Below are 19,318 nucleotides of genomic sequence, written 5' to 3'. Positions count from 1 at the left end.
GGAGGCGCGCTGGAGGGAGTCGGGCAGCGGCGGGGAGGACCGGAACGATGGGGTCACACGGGGCTCCAGCGCGGCTCCTTTTTGTCGTTTCGGGCCTGGGAAGATTCGGTGGGCTTTCGGTCTTGCGATCGCTTGTTCCTTATAGGGGCCGGGAGTAACAGAATATTATTCTGTTACTGGTAACAATATATATATATATATATATATATATATATATATATATATATATATATATATATATATGTAATTCGAAAGTTAGCAGTCTTTGGCTTCAGCCCCCACGCATACAATGCGGGGGTGTTCGCGAAAAATATGCTCAATCACACTTGATCAAACGTCTTGGTCCATTAAGGAGGTGATCGCACGTCGAACTAGGCAACCGGACTATATAGCTGTAACACTTTCGCTTAGCCACGGGAGTCTAACGTTGGGGCTACTATGTAGCCCCTTATACCTTCGTGTGCATCCGAATACGGGCGCGTATGTACATGGCCGGGAAATGGCCCTTCGTTAATGCGGAGGAATCCTAAAGATTCCGGTCAGTCTTCAAGTGGTTGAACAGTCTCTTGCTGTATCATGACAGTCAGTTTTCGGCTTTCTCTACTGAGGTGCTCATCCGGAATAGCCAGGGCACAATCGCAGTAGTTCTCCTTTGGCCACCTTAGCCGATAATAACGGAACGTAAGGCGGCAAACCCAGGAGCCGGGCTAACCCAACATTTGACCAAAGACATGATTCGGAGCTGATGCATATAAGGCCAAACTCGTGACGCCGAACACTCCCGAAGGTATTCGGAATTTATAACAGACGATGGGCTCAAGAATGCCCATTCATTATAAAACATGTGTTTCCAGGTACGTGCATTAATCTGTCGTGGTGAAATGCCAAAAACGACAGTATCCTCTGTGGGTATGGAACCCATGGGATGGTTAAGCAACAAGAGGCAATAGAAAAGGTTTACACACGGGCTTAATCTAAAAAGAAACATGTTGAACGGGGCCCTGCTGCACGTCTGCGCCTTTGTCTCCGTTGTGCCGTATCCTGGAAGGGTATCGCACGAACGTTGTCTGTAGAAAAAGAAAACTCATAGGAGAGTACAACGTAAGTATGCGATGGATAGTAAAAGTGTAAGGTGTTGGCCTGCCAATAAGGTTGAGCCAAGTGTGGGGCTTTATTAAGTGTTTATAGCCCCTGGTGTCCGCTATGGGATTACATATACGGTGCCCTGGTTCAATTTTATCTGGGCTACCGGACTCGTCTAACCGTGTCTGTGGTCTTAACGACCAGTCATGTTTTTTTTGTATTGGAGGCCGCTTATAGTCCGGCCGCTAGGGCCATCGCGTGTTCCTCTGCGCGTGAAGAGCGCTCTGTTATTCTGCTAACGGTGATGATGCCACGTGGACCGAGCATCTTGAGTGTAAGGTGGCCATAGTGCGGCAATGCGTTGAAGCGGGCGAAGGCCGTTCTTCCAAGCAATGCATGATAGTCGCTTTGGAAGGGTGCGATGATGAAGAGTAGTTCTTCGCTTCTGGAGTTGCCTGGAGAGCCGAATGTTACCTCCAGTATGACGAGCCCCGACTGTAGGCTTCAATGCCTGGTATCACCCCTTCAAAGGTGGTTTTGCTTTGACTAATTCTGGATGGGTTTATCCCCATCCTGCGGACAGTGTCCTTGTATACTAAATTGAGACTACTGCCGCCGTCCATGAGGACCCGGGTGAGACAGTATCCGTCGATTATTGGGTCAAGCACCAAGGCCTTTGATCCTCCGTGCCGAATACTAGTTTGGTCGTCCAAGTGATCGAAAGTGATCGGATAAGACATCCAGTAGTTAGATGTGGGTATGATGGGCTCTATATCATGCACGTCTCTATGCGCGCATTCGTGCCTTCTCATGGATGTACGAGTCGCGTGGATCATGTTCACTGTTTTAACCTCTGGCGGGAATTTCTTCTGTCCCCCAGTGTTCGGCTGGCGAGGTTAATCCTCGTCCTAACTTGGTGTTTCCCTTCCCTTGTGTTCGGCATTTAATTTGCCGGCCTGCTTGAAGACCCAGCACTCTATGTGCGTGTGGTTTGCAGGTTTGTCAGGGGTGCCATGAATTTGGCATAGTCTGTCCAGGACTCTGTTCAAACCGGACGGTCCCTCTTTACTGCCTTTAGATGGCTTATTTTGCTGATTAGGTCGAGAGCCCCTGAATCCGGCATTAATCGTCGTGTTATCCGGGCTCTCTTCCTTGTTTTGGCGTTTGTTTTTATGACGCCGTGGCTTCCCGTTGCCATCCCTTATTTCGGATGTGCTGGGGTCGCTAGTGCCTTTACGGGCTAGCCAGCTATCTTCGCCCGCGCAAAAGCGGGTCATAAGGCTTGTTAGGGCTGCCATTGTCCTTCGCTTTTCTTGTCCGAGGTGTCTGGCGATCCACTCGTCGCGGATGCTGTGTTTGAATGCCGCTAAGGCTTCGGCATCCGGACAATCGACAATTTGATTCTTCTTAGTGAGGAATCTATTCCAAAGCTTGTGGGCGGACTCTCCGGGCTGTTGGATTATGTGACTTAAATCGTCAGCATCCGGAGGCCGGACATAAGTCCCTTGAAAATTTGCCCTGAAAGCGTCCTCGAGTTCCTCCCAACTCCCAATTGAATTTTCTGGGAGGCTTTTCAACCAGTGTCTAGCTGGTCCCTTTAGTTTGAGGGGAAGGTATTTGATGGCGTGGAGGTCATCCCCATGAGCCATATGTATATGTAGGATAAAGTCCTCGATCCAGACCCCTGGGTCTGTCCTTCCGTCGTATGCCTCTATGTTCACAGATTTAAAGCCCTGTGGGAATTCATGGTCCAGTACCTCTTCGGTAAAGCACAGGGGGTGAGCAGCCCCTCTGTATCTGGACATGCTGTGGCATGCCGTCGGCTGTTGTGTCCGGTGTTTATTCCGAACTGGTATTTGATTGGCATAATCGTTTTGACGACCACAGTCCCTCGCCGGGGTGTGTCCTTTAGATCCGTAGATGGACCTAGCTGCGCCAGCTTTCTTATCCAGGTGCTCACGTAGATCGTGCGCATCTTCGGTAGCTGCTTTGTTGCGGTTATGAAGTGGTACGCCTAGCCTCCTGGTCGTGTTACTCTTTGGTGGAACGGCCTCGTCATCGAATTCTGGCAGTAGCTTGCGTTTTGGGTAGCTCTTTGTATGGCGATCGTCGCCATATCTTTCTTCGGTGTCTAGCACTTTGTTCCATCTGCGGTTAAGCGTTTCCTGTGCGGCTTTAAGCCGTTGCTTCTGCTTCTTCAGACTTCTCGCTGTGGCCATAAGCTTTCTGTGGAGGTTATCTCGTTCCACGCATTCTTCCAGAATGATGAATGCATCATCGTCCGGACTGTCTTCTTGTCCTAGGCCGGTTTGATGAACCCGTCCCTCTGGATCATTGTCTTCGGGCATCTGCTCTGAACTGTGTTCGGCGTGACCTGGCTCGTCCTGCTCCATCGCTGGTTCCGTATGGTCATTGTTGCCTTCGGGGTTGACCGGAGTATCGATCCTTCTAGCGCTCTTACTGCTATCTTTACTGTTGCTGGACTTGGAACGGCGTCTGCGTCGTCGCTTTGGCTTTTGCCCGGGGGTTTTATCTTCCGGATTGTCACCGTCGTCCTCCTTGGGCGTATCCACCATGTATATGTCGTATGACGAGGCAGAAGTCTGGCACCCCATAGATTCTGAATCTTCTCCTGCATCGTCGTCCATACCATCGATGCCTTCGGAGTCGAAGTCAAGCGCGTTGGTTAAATCATCAACCATGGCTATGAAGTGGGTGGTGGGTGGGTAACGAATTTCTTCGTCGCCTGCTTCCCACTCAAGCCGGACATAGTTTGGCCCGAAATTTTCTGTCAAAGAGAGAGTTTTTAATGAGTTCAGCATGTCACCAAAGGGCAAGTGCTGGAAGATGTCCACAGCGGTGAACTCCATTACCGGAGCCCAACCTGGCTCGACTGGCTCGGGAGTGCGCGAACAGGAACCAACAACCGGATACGAGTTCGGGGGTCCGGAGTCATAGGCCTCCTCATAAGTGAGGCATGTGTTCGGCTCTACCATCGATGAGGGTACGGCCTGCGGGGCGGGGTCCATCCCTCCGTCCTCGGGCAACACAGCCAGTTCCGGATTTGAGTCCGGGGCTACTGCAGGTGTGATATCCCAAGAGCTGTCCGATAGCAGGTCTAGGCCATGCCTGTCGTGACTGTCCGGTGCTCCTGGCATAGGTTCGAATCTGTCGAAGATCGAGTCTCCGCGGATGTCTACCATGTAGTTTAGGTTTCCGAGGCTGATCTGATGGCCAGGGGCGTAGCTGCCGATCTGCTCCAGATGGCCAAGTGAATTGACCCACAGGGCGAAACCGCCGAACACGAAGATCTGCCCGGGGAGGAAAGTCTCACCCTGGATCGTGTTGTTGATGATTGAAGGAGCCATCGAGCCTTGCGGCGACGACACAGAGGAACTCTCAATGAAAGCACCAATGTCGGTGTCAAAACCGGCGGATCTCTGGTAGGGGGTCCCGATCTGTGCGTCGATGCTGATGGTAACAGGAAGCAAGGGACATAGATGTTTACCCAGGTTCGGGCCCTCTCGATGGAGGTAAAACCCTACTTCCTGCTTGATTAATATTGAAGATATGGGTAGTACAAGAGTAGATCTACCACGAGATCGTAGAGGCTAAACCCTAAGAGCTAGCCTATGATGGTATGATTGTAATTGTGATCAGCCTTCTAAGGACCAACCTCTCCGGTTTATATAGACACTGGAGAGGGCTAGGGTTTATATGGAGTCGGTTACAAGGAAGGAAATACAATATCCGGATTGCCAAGCTTGTCTTCCACGCAAAGGAGAGTCCCATCCAGACACGGGCTGAAGTCTTGAGTCTTGTATCTTCATGCTTCAATAGTCCGGACGTTGTACACAGTCCGGCTGTCCGGATACCCCCTAATCCAGGACTCCCTCACTCGCCGATCATCGGGCAAGTTTGTCAAAGTCCATACTTTGTTTTCATACATGGATCCTATCTCGGATTGCATGGCTTCAAGCCATTTGTTGGAATCTGGGCCCGCCATCGCTTCTTCATAGTTCAAAGGTTCACCGTTGTCTAACAACATGATTCCCAGGACAGGGTTGCCATACCATTCTGGTGTGGAACGTGTCCTTGTGGACCTACGAAGTTCAGTAGCAACTTGATCCGAAGTACCTTGATCGTCATCATTAACTTCCTCTCTAGTCGGTGCAGGCACCATAGAAACATCTTCCTGAGCTGCGCTACTTTCCGGTTCGAGAGGCAGTACTTCATCAAGTTCTACTTTCCTCCCACTTATTTATTTCGAGAGAAACTCTTTCTCCAGAAAGGACCCGTTCTTGGCAACAAAGATCTTGCCTTTGGATCTGAGGTAGAAGGTATACCCAATGGTTTCCTTAGGGTATCCTATGAAGACGCATTTTTCCGACTTGGGTTAGAGCTTTTCAGGTTGAAGTTTCTTGACATAAGCATCGCATCCCCAAACTTTTAGAAACGACAACTTAGGTTTCTTCCCAAACCATAATTCATACGGTGTCGTCTCAACGGATTTAGACGGTGCCCTATTTAAAGTGAATGTAGCTGTCTCTAGAGCATATCCCCAAAATGATAGTGGTAAATCGGTAAGAGACATCATAGATTGCACCATATCCAATAGAGTGCGATTACGATGTTCGGACACACCGTTACGCTGAGGTGTTCCAGGCAGCATGAGTTGTGAAACAATTTCACATTTCCTTAAGTGCGTACCAAATTCGTGACCCAAATATTCTCCCCCACGATCTGATCGTAAGAACTTTATCTTTCTATCACGTTGATTCTCTACCTCATTCTGAAATTCCTTGAACTTTTCAAAGGTCTCGGACTTGAGTTTCATCAAGTAGACATACCAATATCTACTTAAGTCATCAGCGAGGGTGAGAACATAACGATAGCCTCCGCGAGCCTCAATGCTCATTGGACCGCACACATCAATATGTATAATTTCCAATAAGTTGGTTGCTCGCTCCATTGTTCTGGAGAACGGAGTCTTGGTCATTTTGCCCATGAGGCATGGTTCGCATGTGTCAAATGATTCGTAATCAAGAGACTCCAAAAGTCCATCTGCATGGAGCTTCTTCATGCGTTTGTCACCAATGTGACCAAGGCGGCAATGCCACAAGTATGTGGGACTATCATTATCAACCTTACATCTTTTGGTATTCACACTATGAATATGTGTAACATCACGTTCGAGATTCATTAAGAATAAACCATTGACCAGCGGGGCATGACCATAAAACATATCTATCATATAAATAGAACAACCATTATTCTCGGATTTAAATGAGTAGCCATCTCGTATTAAATGAGATCCAGATACAATGTTCATGCTCAAAGTTGGCACTAAATAACAATTAATGAGGTTTAAAACTAATCTCGTAGGTAAATGTAGAGGTAGTGTGCCAACGGCGATCACATCAACCTTGGAACCATTCCCGACGCGCATCGTCACCTCGTCCTTCGCCAGTCTCCGCTTATTCCGTAGCTCCTGTTTTGAGTTACAAATATGAGCAACCGCACCGGTATCAAATACCCAGGAGCTACTATGAGTACTGGTAAGGTACACATCAATAACATGTATATCACATATACCTTTGGTGTAGCCGGCCTTCTTGTCCGCTAAGTACTTGGGGCAGTTCCGCTTCCAGTGTCTGTTTCCCTTGCAATAAAAGCACTCAGTCTCAGGTTTGGGTCCATGCTTTGGCTTCTTCCCGGCAACTAGCTTACCGGGCGCGGCAACTCCCTTGCCATCCTTCTTGAAGTTCTTCTTACCCTTGCCTTTCTTGAAACTAGTGGTTTTATTGACCATCAACACTTGATGTTCCTTTTTGATCTCCACCTCCACTGATTTCAGCATTGAATATACCTCAGGAATGGTTTTCACCATCCCCTGCATATTGAAATTCATCACAAAGCTCTTGTAGCTAGGTGGAAGTGACTGGAGGATTCTATCGACGACCGCGTCATCTAGGAGATTAACTCCTAGCTGAGACAAGCGGTTGTGTAACCCAGACATTTTGAGTATGTGCTCGCTGACAGAACCATTCTCCTCCATCTTACAATTGTAGAACTTGTCGGAGACTTCATATCTCTCGACCCGGGCATGAGCTTGGAAAATCATTTTCAGCTCTTGGAACATCTCATATGCTTCGTGTTGCTCAAAAGGCTTTTGGAGCCCCGGTTCTAAGCTGTAAAACATGCCGCACTGAACCAGGGAGTAATCATCACTACGCTACAGCCAGGCGTTCATAACGTCTTGAGTTGCTGGGAAAACGGGTGCTTCACCTAGCGATGCATCTAGGACATATGCTTTCTTGGCAGCTATGAGGATGATCCTCAAGTTCCGGACCCAGTCCGTATAGTTGATACCATCGTCTTTCAGCTTGGTTTTCTCTAGGAACGTGTTGAAGTTGAGGGCAACATTAGCGTGGGCCATTTGATCTACAAGACATATTGCAAAGATTTTAGACTAAGTTCATGATAATTAAGTTCATCTAATCAAATTATTTAATGAACTCCCACTCAGATAGACATTCCTCTAGTCATCTAAGTGATACATGATCCAAGTCAACTAGGCCGTGTCCGATCATCACGTGAGACGGACTAGTCATCATCGATGAACATCTTCATGTTGATCGTATCTACTATACGACTCATGTTCGACCTTTCGGTCTCTTGTGTTCTGAGGCCATGTCTGTACATGCTAGGCTCATCAAGTCAACCTAAGTGTTTTGCATGTGTAAATCTGGCTTACACCCATTGTATGCGAATGTTAGGATCTATCACACCCGATCATCACGTGGTGCTTTGAAACAACGAATTTTGGCAATGGTGCACAGTTAGGGGGAACACTTTCTTGAAATTTTATGAGGGATCATCTTATTTATGCTACCATCGTTCTAAGCAAATAAGATGTAAAACATGATAAACATCACATGCAATCAAATAGTGACATGATATGGCCAATATCATTTTGCTCCTTTTGATCTCCATCTTCGGGGCGCCATGATCATCATCATCACCGGCATGACACCATGATCTCCATCATCATGATCTCCATCATCGTGTCTTCATGAAGTTGTCTCGCCAACTATTACTTCTACTACTATGGCTAACGGTTTAGCAATAAAGTAAAGTAATTACATGGAGTTATTCAATGACACGCAGGTCATACAATAAATTAAGACAACTCCTATGGCTCCTGCCGGTTGTCATACTCATCGACATGCAAGTCGTGATACCTATTACAAGAACATGATCAATCTCATACATCACATATATTTCATCCATCACATCCTTTGGCCATATCACATCACACGGCATATGCTGCAAGAACAAGTTAGACGTCCTCTAATTGTTGTTGCAAGTTTTTTTACGTGGCTGCTACAGGTTTCTAGTAAGAATGTTTCTTACCTATGCTAAAACCACAATGTGATATGCCAATTGCTATTTACCCTTCATAAGGACCCTTTTCATCGAATCCGATCCGACTAAAGTGGGAGAGGCAGACACCCGCTAGCCACCTTATGCAACTAGTGCTGTCAGTCGGTGGAACCTGTCTCACGTAAGCGTACGTATAAGGTCGGTCCGGGCCGCTTCATCCCACGATGCCGCCAAATCAAGATAAGACTAGTAGTGGCAAGTAAATTGACAAAATCGACGCCCACAACAACTTGTGTTCTACTCGTGCATAGAAACTACGCATAGACATAGCTCATGATGCCACTGTTGGGGATCGTTGCAGAAATTAAAATATTTTCTACGCATCACCAAGATCAATCTATGGAGAAACTAGCAACAGGAGAGAGGGGAGTGCATCTTCATACCCTTGAAGATCGCGAAACGGAAGCATTGCAATAACGCGGATGAAGGAGTCGTACTCGTAGCGATTCAGATCACGGTGGATTCCTATCTAAGCGCCGAACAACGGCACCTCCGCGTTCAACACACGTGCAGCCCGGTGACGTCACCCGCGCCTTGATCCAGCAAGGAGGAGGGAGAGGTTGAGGAAGAAGGCTCCAGCAGCAGCACGACGGCGTGGTGGTGGTGGAGCAGTGGTTCTCCGGCAGGGCTTCGCCAAGCTCAAACGGAGGAGGAGAGGTGTTGGAGAGGGGGAGGGCTGCGCCTTGGATGTGGCGCGGCTGCCCTCCCTCCTCCCCTCTATTTATAGGGCGAAGGGGGAAGGGGGCCGGCCCCTCTAGATGAGATCTAGAGAGAGGGCGGCGGCTAAGGGGACGGGGCTTGCCCCCCAAGCCAAGGGGGCGCCCCCTTTAGGGTCCCCTCCCCAACCCTAGGCGCACGGTGAAGGAAATATGCCCTAGAGGCAATAATGAAGTTATTATTTACTTCCTTATTTCATGATAAATGTTTATTATTCATGCTAGAAATGTATTAACCGAAAACATAATACATGTGTGAATACATAGACAAACATAGTGTCACTAGTATGCCTCTACTTGACTAGCTCGTGAATCAAAGATGGTTAAGTTTCCTAGCCATAGACATGAGTTGTCATTTGATTAACGGGATCACATCATTAGGAGAATGATGTGATTGACTTGACCCATTCCGTTAGCTTAGCACTTGATCGTTTAGTATGTTGCTATTGCTTTCTTCATAACTTATACATGTTCCTATGACTATGAGATTATGCAACTCCCGTTTACCGGAGGAACACTTTGTGTGCTACCAAAAGTCACAACATAACTGGGTGATTATAAAGGAGCTCTACAAGTGTCTCCGAAGGTACATGTTGAGTTGGCGTATTTCGAGATTAGGATTTGTCACTCCAATTGTCGGAGAGGTATCTCTGGGCCCTCTCGGTAATGCACATCACTATAAGCCTTGCAAGCAATGTAGCTAATGAGTTAGTTACGGGATGATGCATTACGTAAAAAGTAAAGAGACTTGCCGGTAACGAGATTGAACTAGGTATTGAGATACCGACGATCGAATCTCGGACAAGTAACATACCGATGACAAAGGGAACAACGTATGTTGTTATGCGGTTTGACCTATAAAGATCTTCGTAGAATATGTAGGAGCCAATATGAGCATCTAGGTTCCGATATTGGTTATTGACCGGAAACGTGTCTCGGTCATGTCTACATAGTTCTCGAACCCGTAGGGTCCGCACGCTTAAGGTTTTGATGACAGGTATATTATGAGTTTATGAGTTTTGATGTACCAAAGGAGTTCGGAGTCCCGGATGAGATCGGGGACATGATGAGGAGTCTCGAAATGGTCGAGACGTAAAGATCGATATATTGGACGACTATATTCGAACATCGGAAAGGTTCTGAGTGGTTTGGGTATTTTTCGGAGTACCGGGGAGTTACGGGAATACGGGGGAAGAAGTATATGGGCCTTATTGGGCTTTAGGGGAGAGAGAGAGGCAGGCCGCCCCCCCCCCCCCATTGACTAGTCCGAATTGGACTAAGGGGAGGGGCGGCGCCCCCTCCTTCCTTCTCTTCCCTCTCCCCCTTCCTTGTCTCCTACTCCTACTACATGGAAGGGGAGGAATCCTACTCCCGGTGGGAGTAGGACTCCTCCAGGGCGCGCCATAGGGGCCGGCCCTCTCCCCCTCCTCCACTCCTTTATATACGGGGGCAGGGGGCACCTCTAGACACAACAACAATTGATCTCTTGATCTCTTAGCCGTGTGCGGTGCCCCCCTCCACCATAGTCCTCCTCGATAATATTGTAGCGGTGCTTAGGCGAAGCCCTGCGACGGTAGAACATCAAGATTGTCACCACACCGTCGTGCTGATGGAACTCTCCCTCGACTTGGCTGGATCGGAGTTCAAGGGACGCCATCGAGCTGAACGTGTGCTAGAACTCGGAGGTGCCGTAGTTTCGGTGCTTGATCGGTCGGGCCGTGAAGACGTACGACTACATCAACCGCGTTGTTCTAACGCTTCCGCTTTCGGTCTACGAGGGTATGTGGACAACACTCTCCCCTCTCGTTGCTATGCATCACCATGATCTTGCGTGTGCGTAGGAAATTTTTGAAATTACTACGTTCCCCAATAGTGGCATCCGAGCCTAGGTTTTATGCGTAGATTTTTTTAACCGGGCGTACCCCTTTCCATTTGCATTAAACGGAAATACAACAATTCCAGGTAACTACGGAGAAGGGAAAGGAGGTAGCGAGTTCAAAGCACTGACAGGAAACCCACCGTGCCCGCCCGTCATCAAAACGAGCACTATGGGGCGAAAACCTGACAGCACCATACAGTTTACAAATCCAAGACCACCAGCTAAACACGAGAACAAAAGGGGCTCAGAAAGCCAAATAACGACCAACAGGCAAGCTGTGAAGTAGAGTAGCCAAGCTCATCACCAAGTCAACACCTCTCCATCATCATCCATCGCACGCCTGGCCTTCTCACACATCGCCATCATCCTGGTCGTGCTTGAGCGAATCATCTCTGCACCTTGGCGTAGTTCCTCCGTGTCTTCCTTGTTCTGAAGTCCTTCCCAATACAAGAGAAAATAACATGCCGAAAACACAATCTCAAAAGGAGATTTAATCAACTTCTTCTCAAAGGTAGCTCTATTACGAGCCAGCCAAATGGCCCAGGTCACAGCAGCCAGGCCAACTGTGAAGAACTTAGCTCCATTTGGCAAAAACATATTGCACCACACATAATATTGCCAAGCATTATTAGGACACAGGTCAGTCCCCAGGACCACACCAATAGATCTCCAGGCCACTCATGCCACAGGGCAGGAGAAGAACAAATGCGAGTCCGTTTCCAGCTGACCACAAAAGGAACACACAGGGTTTCCTGGCCATTTTTTTTCTTTTCATCACCGATCTGGTGAGAACTGCATCTTGTGCCATTTGCCATAAGAATACCTGGATCTTAAGAGGAAGTTTTGCTCCCCAGATCCATCTATAGTTGCAGCCACTAATTGGCTTCTCCAGCCATTTATACATAGATTTAGTAGTATACTTGGCATTCTTATTGAGCCCCCAATAAATCGAGTCTCTATTAGCAGAGAGGTTTATTCCCACAACTAGCGCACATATTTTTTCCCACTATTCTCTCATATCAGGGTCAAGGCGACGTCTAAAGAATGAAGCGGGTACAACACCACAGAAATTTTCCATTGTGCAATCTTGGTCTGTGCAAATTTCTAACAGCTGCGGGAAGGATAATTGTAGCGGTGCTTAGGCGAAGCCCTGCGACGGTAGAACATCAAGATCGTCACCACACCGTCGTGCTGACAGAACTCTCCCTTGACACTCTGCTGGATCGGAGTTCGAGGGACGTCATCGAGCTGAACGTGAGCTAGAACTCGGAGGTGCCGTAGTTTCGGCGCTTGATCGGTCGGGCCGTGAAGACGTACGAATACATCAACCGCGTTGTTCTAACGCTTCCGCTTTCAGTCTACGAGGGTACGTGGACAACACTCTCCCCTCTCGTTGCTATGCATCACCATGATCTTGTGTATGCGTAGGAAATTTTTGAAATTACTACGTTCCCCAACACATGGGCCCTAGGGGGGTGGCGCCCAGCCCACTTGGGGCTGGTTCCCTACCACATACAGCCCATAAGGGCCCTCCGGGGCAGGTGGACCCTGCCGGTGGACCCCCGGAACCCCTTCGGTGGTCCCGGTACAATATCGATAAACCCCCGAATACTTTCGGTGACCGTATGATGACTTCTCATATATAAATCTTCACCTTCGGACTATTCCAGAACTCCTCGTGACGTCCGAGATCTCATCCGGGACTCCGAACAACATTCAGTAACCACGTAAAACCTTCCCTATAACCCTAGCGTCATCGAACCTTAAGTGTGTAGACCCTACGGGTTCGGGAATCATGCAGACATGACCGAGACAGCTCTCCGGCCAATAACCAACAACGGGATCTGGATACCCATGTTGGCTCCCACGTGGTTCACGATGTTCTCATTGGATGAACCATGATGTCGAGGATTCAAGTAATCCCGTATACAATTCCCTTTGTCAATCGGTACGTTACTTGCCCGAGATTCGATCATCGGTATCCCAATACCTCGTTCAATCTCGTTACAGGCAAGTCACTTTACTCATTCCATAATGCATGATCCCGTGACCAACTACTTAGTCACATTGAGCTCATTATGATGATGCATTACCGAGTGGGCCTAGAGATACCTCTCTGTCATATGGAGTGACAAATCCCAGTCTCGATTTGTGCCAACCCAACAGACACTTTCGGAGATACTTGTAGTGCACCTTTATAGCCACCCAGTTACGTTGTGACGTTTGGTACACCCAAAGCATTCCTATGGTATCCGAGAGTTGCACAATCTAATGGTCTAAGGAAATGATACTTGACATTAGAAAAGCTTTAGCAAACGAACTACATGATCTTGTGTTATGCTTAGGATTGGGTCTTGTCCATCACATCATTCTCCTAATGATGTGATCCCGTTATCAATGACATCCAATGTCCATAGTCAGGAAACCATGACCATCTATTGATCAACGAGCTAGTCAACTAGAGGCTCACTAGGGACACGTTGTAGTCTATGCATCACACATGTATTACGGTTTCCGGTCAATACAATTATAGCATGAACAATAGACAATTATCATGAATAATAAAATATAATAATAACCATTTTATTGTTGCCTCTAGGGCATATTTCCAACATAGTTTTCAAGTGGCGGATCAAACAGTGTTCGGCAAAACACAAATGTGCACGATGGCACGACAGAGCAAAGTTTCACTAGCCTATTACCCGACTCAGTGAGCCAAAGATATCAAGTGTTTTCAAAGTATCACATATTTTGAACCGCCCAGCGGATCACTCTTCTTGGCCTTGACGACTTGAGGCTTCTGGATCACCCTTCTCCGGTTCTTCGTCCTCCTCCGCTGTCTGGAAATTTGGTGATGACCAATCGATACCACACAAGGCTTGGAGTTCAGCTTCATCATTAATAAGTTCGGATGGTTTAACTTCAGGAGCGGAAGTATGCTTATGGATTGGGGGAATTAGATCCATCACTTTATAAGCCGGTGTGGGCATCTTCTGATTCTCCATGTCATAAGTCGGTTGGTATCTTGAAAGATCCGTTTCATTTGCAATCAGGCTGGCCAGGGGACGTATCTCCTTCATGCAGGCAGCGAAGTCTTTCTTCTCAAAGGGAGTGCCATCTTCTTTTAAGCTTGGATAGCCAGTAGCTATATCGGCCGGGTCTAGCTCTGCTAGCCATGCCTTGGCCCGGCTTAAAGTTTTCACAGCACTGGGTCTTGCAGATGATCGCTCATTAATCCTAGCAGGCAGAACAGAAAGCTTTTTCAAGACATCACTCAAGGGAGTATGTGCTTGATTAGTCGGAGAAATTGTGGCCAATGCGTGCTGATTTCTAGTATATAGTTGTTCAATAAGTGTATAAACAACCATGAGCTTCACAAGCATCTCTTAACTAAGATTGTTACTCCCGGGACCTGAATAATAATTATGGATTGGTTAGAGGCGGTTTATACCATCAAGGAAGAGATTCAAATTTGATACTAGCAAGGCCACTCAGCAAAGATAGCAGAAACCATCTAGGATACATGGTGTTTTAAACCGGTAAGCTCAGTGGTCACCTCCTGAAGAGCCGCCTTCGCCTTTTTAGCCCGCTGTGTCAAGGGAGTTTTCTCTTCAGCCCAGGCGTTTCTTTCAGCCTCAAAACTGGTCTTTAGTTTTCCGTTTCAGCCACGCTAAATTGGAATTTTGAGTCCGCTTTCCGGGTCTCAGATTCTTGGTGCTCCAGCCAGGTTTTCACGTCAGCCAATTGTGATTGAAGTTGAGTAGTGGTGTCTTGTACATACACCGGTTCAAAATCATGTTCATATTTGGGTTACAGAAATGAAGTCCCAAGCCTTTTGCAAGCAACAACACTTGGCACTTGGGGGCTAATGCCTGCTGAAAAAATTATTCATACACCGGCTTATGTGAATAAGTCCCAAGCACTTTGCAAGCAAGAGTACTTGGCACTTGGGGGCTAATGCATATTGCTTGTGTCTTCTTACTACTTTATGATGACCCGTTTGTTACGCAAACGATCACAGCCGGCTCATGGGGGCTACACAAGTAAGCTTTGATTTATAAACAATGATGAACAGGACCGGCTCATTCATGCTGATTAAACCGGCCCCTGGGGGCTACGGATGCAGTGTTAATCATTAAAGATCTACTTTAACTCGGATGGTGTAAGCCGGATTTTGAAAGATTCTATCAAGGGTACTATTTATACTCATGGTATAAGTCTGCATCATATTCAATCCTATCATACACAATAGACTTGGGGGCTAACAGGATATGCATAACTCATTAAAGAAGGAGTTCATACCTCATATTTTTTATGCATCTGCTTCACCATGTCAACTTCAAGGTCGCGCCTGGTGTGCACTTGATTGAGATAACCAGAGAATACTTCACTAATGCTCAGTTGAGAGTAGTTGGCAACATCAAATCTCACTTTTTGTTTCTCAATATATTCTTCTTTGGCGGAGTGTTTGGCCAAGACAGTAGGTCTTCCCGGCTCTCTAAAGTCGGTGCTAGTAATCATCACATCATCGGCATGTGTTTCAGCCGGTTTAATTGGGCTTGATGATTCAGTATTCAAAGGATTGTTGTTTGTCTGGTCAATGGAAGGGTCAGGAATTTCTGGTGGAACGTCATGAACAGGTTCTTCTGGTTGTGGTACGGAGGTGTCAGACGCTAGAATTTGTTGCTCTGGTTCATGGACTTTTGGGTCTTCAGCCGGCTTAGTCACCTTTGCCTTCTTGCTAGTTTTTGCTTTTCCACTACATGAGTTATGAGAAGTCAGTATAAAGATAAGAACCTGAGGAGGAAGCAAATAATAAGTAATTGTTATTACCCAGGAGCAGTTTTGAAAGTCTGCAGCTGGGACTGTGATGAGTCGTCGGAAGAGGAGCGAGAAGTCTCCTGATAATTTGAATCGGAAGAACTAAGTGGCTGGCGAATGAGACCCGCTAGAGGATAAAAAGAGTTTAAATTTGGGATGACCTCGTTTCGATGTTTCCTGGGAGCTGGAGTATTCGGTAAGCCGGAAAATAATTCTTCACCTCCGCTGGCCTGAGTTTATCGCCGGTTCTCGTGCTGCTGTTGCTTCAAAAGAAAGTGAGGATCCAGATGAGCTAAGGGGTGTGAAAAGCTTACTTTCCGGGTTACTCTTCGAATTTTCTGTCTTGGCAAAGGCTCTGAGTCAGAGAAAATGATAGTTACCTCTTCCTCGACTGCTTGACTAGCCCTCGTGTCATCCTGATGATAATCAATGTCAATAAGATAGTTGAAAAAGGAGCCAAGGGAATCAAGAGCTACCTCCTACTTAGAGTTGCCGTCCAGTTCAAACAGTTCGGAAGTACTTAATTTCTTCTTGTTCTTCTTGGCAGCTTTCTTGGCAGCCCTGGCCTTTTTGGCAGCTTCATGGTTATATTTCTTTTTCCAAAAATCAGATTCAGCCTATGAAAGTCATCAAAGTTGAGTTAATAGAATATTTGGATGATGAAGGTAAAAGTAAGTAATTTAAAGACCCACATCTGGTGGCGGGTTAAGTTTGCAGAAAGGGTTCAGACCCACTTTGCTGCAGTCTTCCGGATCTTCATTCAGAAGGGTCTTTGTCATTTCATTGATTGTTTCCTCGGTTAAACGCACGGAGCTATGGCGCAGTGGATCCTTTACACCACCCGTGTAAGTACACATTAAGCCGGATCGGCGACTCAAGGGTATGATTCGCCAAGAAACCCAGGACCGAACCAAGTCAATGCCAGTTAACCCGTTTCCCAGCAGAGCCTTGACCTTTGCAATGGTGGGGGCAAGCTTTGCACGTTCAGTAGTGGTAAGCTTTTCAGGAAGATGATGTTTTGGGTCAAGACGTTGGACACGATAATATGGCAGTGGATTCTCGTCAGCCGAAGAGGTATCTTTGCAGTAAAACCATGTCTGGTTCCAATCTTTGGGGTGACTCGGCAAGCAAGCATAGGGGAAGATAGCATCTCTTCTTCGTTGAATTGAGATTCCGCCAAGTTCCAAGCTGGGTCCATTCGTAAACTCGTTTTGGCGGTTCAAATAAAAATATTCCCTAAAGAGTTCAACATTGGGCTCCTCTTGAAGGTATACTCCACAGAAAACTTGAAAGTTGCAGATGTTTGACACGGAATTGGGTCCGATGTCTTGAGGATGAAGCTGAAAGAAGTGTTGAACATCTCGGAAAAATTTAGAACCGGGTGGTGAGAAGTCCCGATTCATGTGATCAGTAAAAACAATGACCTCATCATCCTTTGGCTGAGGTCTTTCTTCGTCTGGATTGGGGGCGCGCCAATGCATGACATTTTTTGTTGGTAAATAGCCGGTTTTGAGAAAGTCTTTGAGCGTGTTCTCAGTGACAATGGAGGGAACCCAATTAGATGAAGTGACTGTCTTCGGCGGCATTGTGAAGATAGAAGCCTAAAAGAAAGAACAATTTTGCCGGTTTCAGTTGATTCATTAAGCCGGAAGTAAAACGCTACAGTATATATTCGGAGTGGCAGCTTAAAAGGGGCCTAATGATCTATGGCTAGTGATAATCGGTGATGTAAGCCGCCATGACCAGATTGATATCTATCAAGAGTGAAATCTGCTAAGTGTTGAATAAACAGGTTTTACAGACTGGAGCAGGTGATTTGGATCTAGCGTTGTGTGAAAAAAGAAAATAAATCAAAGCCTAAATATTGCAGCAGTAGAGGAACTAGCACATGGGCGAGATTTCTGCATCTAAAGGGTATGTTCAGTGATTAAGACGAAGGATAAAAACAGGTTCTGCATATTTTAAGGCCATTTTTCGATCAAAGCAAGGATTAAACAGAAGCATGACGAAGAACGATGATGAACTCATAAGAACTGCAGAAACCCTAATGGAGATCTATGGTGGAGAAGATAAGGTGCTTACTGGATCCGATGAGCGATGAAGAGGCACCGCAGTTTCTCTGGTCCCGTTCAGGTTGATGCAGCGGCCGAGGTCAAGGAAGACGATGAGCTTCGCGGCGGCGGCAGTGCTCAGAAGTGCAGATGCGTCGCGGAGAGAGGTGGAAGACGAGAAGGAAAAGAGGGAAAATGAAAGAAGGGTTGCTTGACCCTATTTATAAGGAGAAGGGTAACAGGTGGGTGCAAAAAATGAGGAGGCCAAAGAATGATTATCCAGCTGTTCTGACCCCTTGATTTTCAGGATGGCTATTAAAGATAAGGATCTATTAAGATATATTGGGTATTGTGTGATATTAATGACAGGTGATGTCATGGAGGGTTACCACAATCGCAGGAGATGATGTCATGGTGGGTTATGAGATCTCGCAAGAATAAAGAAGGAAGGATTTTTCTAAGTGTTGAAGATTGACATGAACGAGTTCAAATCAATCTGAGGTCTAATGTTGGGGATATGACTATTGGGTATGACCCGCCCAGGAGGGGCCGGGTTATACCTATGGCGGTTCATCCATACAAAGCCCATGAGGATGTTGAAGATGGCGGTTCATGAAGCAAGGGCCTAAACCCAAGGGTGACTTAGGGCCCATAGGGGTAAACCGCCATATGTGTATGACTTATATTGTAAGGCAAGTATATTTAGTCACCGAGCCGGACACGTTGTCTATGGGCCGGCCAGGACTCTGTGAGCCGCTGGGCGTCAACCTGTGTATATAAAGGGATGACCCGGCGGCGGTTCAGGGCAAGAAACAAGAGATCGAAATCTAGGTCAAGCGTATTCTCTCCCTGGTAATCAAGACATAAGCAATACCACCACAAACTGGATTAGGCCTTTACCTTCACGGCAAGGGGCCGAACCAGTATAAACTCTCTGTGTCCTTTGTCCCGTTTAACCCCTTTAAGCTAACCTAGTTGCGATGGCTCCACGACTAAGTCCTCACACTAGGACATCTGTCGTGACAATTCCACGACAGTCGGTGACCCAACCTTGCCGATGCATGAGCCTATCAATGTAATTCTTCCTCCTTGCATTGGTGGCGATGAATTTTTGTGTGTGTTCGCGTCTCCTTCCTTTAAATTGGCAATCCTCGCACACTGCAAAATTTGTATTCGCGCCTCCTTCCTTTAAATTAGCAATCCTCGCACATTGATTCATGTCCCCTTAGCTTGGTCGCATATGTCTTCAGATATTTCTAGCCATATATGGTTGCTAGCATAGCTAACATTTTGCTGAAATTCATATCACTTGAGGTTGTTGA

The sequence above is a fragment of the Triticum dicoccoides genome, chromosome 1B (assembly GCF_002162155.2).
Source record: "Triticum dicoccoides isolate Atlit2015 ecotype Zavitan chromosome 1B, WEW_v2.0, whole genome shotgun sequence".
Lineage (NCBI taxonomy): Eukaryota > Viridiplantae > Streptophyta > Magnoliopsida > Poales > Poaceae > Triticum > Triticum dicoccoides.
The sequence above is the reverse complement of the archived record's forward strand: the minus strand, read 5'-3'. Positions refer to the sequence as shown.